This window comes from Pieris brassicae, unplaced genomic scaffold (genome assembly GCF_905147105.1).
Source record: "Pieris brassicae unplaced genomic scaffold, ilPieBrab1.1, whole genome shotgun sequence".
In the NCBI taxonomy this organism is placed as follows: Eukaryota; Metazoa; Arthropoda; class Insecta; order Lepidoptera; family Pieridae; genus Pieris; species Pieris brassicae.
Window position 1 is genome coordinate 1 of NW_025576198.1, and position 2,500 is coordinate 2,500.

Sequence of the window (2,500 nt, forward strand, 5' to 3'; positions counted from 1 at the left end):
ACAAAACAAAAAAGAAAAAACCAACGTTAATGATCCTTCCGCAGGTTCCCCTACGGAAACCTTGTTACGACTTTTACTTCCTCTAAATGATCAAGTTTGGTCAACTTCCCAGCAACGCCGACGGCCGTGAGGCCACCGCGTGTCGGTCCGAAGACCTCACTAAATCATTCAATCGGTAGTAGCGACGGGCGGTGTGTACAAAGGGCAGGGACGTAATCAACGCGAGCTTATGACTCGCGCTTACTAGGAATTCCTCGTTTATGGGGGATAATTGCAAACCCCAATCCCCAGCACGAAGGAGTTTCAACGGGTTGCCCGGGCCTCTAGGCCAGGGAGAACATGTTGATTCCTTCAGTGTAGCGCGCGTGCGGCCCAGGACATCTAAGGGCATCACAGACCTGTTATTGCTCAATCTCGTGCGGCTCGAAGCCGCCGGTCCCTCTAAGAAGAATTTAATACGTCGCCAGTGAGTTGCGCTCCCCGAGAGTCGCGCACACCTTGAATGACGACGCCTATTTAGCAGGCTAGAGTCTCGTTCGTTACCGGAATTAACCAGACAAATCGCTCCACCAACTAAGATACGGCCATGCACCACCACCCACCGAATCAAGAAAGAGCTGTTAATCTGTCAATCCTTCCGGTGTCCGGGCCTGGTGAGATTTCCCGTGTTGAGTCAAATTAAGCCGCAGGCTCCACTCCTGGTGGTGCCCTTCCGTCAATTCCTTTAAGTTTCAGCTTTGCAACCATACTCCCCCCGGAGTCCAAAATCTTTGGTTTCCCGGAAGCTGCCCGCCGAGCCATTGTAGTAACGTCGGCGGATCGCTAGATGACATATTTACGGTTAGAACTAGGGCGGTATCTAATCGCCTTCGAACCTCTAACTTTCGTTCTTGATTGATGAAAACACCTTTGGCAAATGCTTTCGCTGATGTTCGTCTTGCGACGATCCAAGAATTTCACCTCTAACGTCGCAATACGAATGCCCCCAGTTATCCCTATTAATCATTACCTCGGAGTTCTGAAAACCAACAAAATAGAACCGAGATCATATTCTATTATTCCATGCACGAAATATTCAAGCGGCATTTTGAGCCCCGCTTTGAGCACTCTAATTTGTTCAAAGTAAAATTGTCGGCCCACCTCGACACTCACCGAAGAGCACCGCGATAGGATTTTGATATTGAACCGGCGTTTTACCGCCGGCTCACCGACGATATGCTCCGCAGACGTGTCAGTATCACCGCGGATGCGGTGCACCGACAGCGCGGCGCACAAATGCAACTACGAGCTTTTTAACCGCAACAATTTTAGTATACGCTATTGGAGCTGGAATTACCGCGGCTGCTGGCACCAGACTTGCCCTCCAATTGTTCCTCGTTAAAATATTAAAGTGTACTCATTCCGATTACGAGGCCTCGTAAGAGTCCCGTATCGTTATTTTTCGTCACTACCTCCCCGTGCCGGGAGTGGGTAATTTGCGCGCCTGCTGCCTTCCTTGGATGTGGTAGCCGTTTCTCAGGCTCCCTCTCCGGAATCGAACCCTGATTCCCCGTTACCCGTGACAACCATGGTAGTCGCAGAAACTACCATCGAAAGTTGATAAGGCAGACATTTGAAAGATGCGTCGCCGGTACTGGACCGTGCGATCGGCAAAAGTTATCCAGATTCATCAAAATTAACGACTTCGGACGCATGGCCCTCCGCCGATTGGTTTTGATCTAATAAAAGCACTCATCCCATCACTGGTCAGAGTTCTGATTGCATGTATTAGCTCTAGAATTACCACAGTTATCCAAGTAACTGAGTAAGATCTAAGGAACCAAAACTGATATATTGAGCCATTCGCGGTATCGCCTTAATACGGCTTGCACTGAGACATGCATGGCTTAATCTTTGAGACAAGCATATAACTACTGGCAGGATCAACCAGGGAGCTGCTTACGCAAACGACACGCCTACACCGCGGTCACGCGGCTTCGGCGAGCCGCTGGCTCGGCGGCGTCGAGGGGCGCGCGCTTGCGCGCGCGCCTTCTCGACACGCGTGAACGTAACGCGTCGAATTTGCACGCGACGCGACGTTCGCGCTTCATATCGATAGACTAACTTTGACCGGTCTACGAGCGGCCGTCCCGTCACGATCTCGCAACGAGGTGATGTACAACGATGCTCGACCACTGTGAGGGACATAAAACTGCAACGAACACGACCCCGCGGGCGGGAATCGATGTTGTGACAATTTGAAAATTGAACATTCATCTAAACGCAACTTCTCAATTTTTATTCAATACGTTATTGTAAACATATTAAAACTCGGCTGGCAATTACATGCGCACACACACGCATGATTCGCACTAGATACGATCAACGCCCGGAGCTTGAGGGATAAATTCCAACACGACGCTGCGCACACCGTTTCGACGATGGGCGCGTGTGCGTCCTCTTTTATACATTCTTTACATATACGGTCGCCGTGGCGACCGCGCACGTGTCGAACACGCTA

General features: G+C 50.5%; 1 non-coding gene across 1 annotated transcript; it reads right to left on the bottom strand.

Moving 5' to 3' along the window:
- Positions 1 to 27: 27 nt before the first annotated feature.
- On the bottom strand, positions 28 to 1,933 carry LOC123719723. Its single transcript, XR_006755789.1, has one exon. It is a non-coding gene; the product is annotated as a small subunit ribosomal RNA (ribosomal RNA).
- Between the last annotated feature and the right edge of the window lie 567 nt (positions 1,934 to 2,500).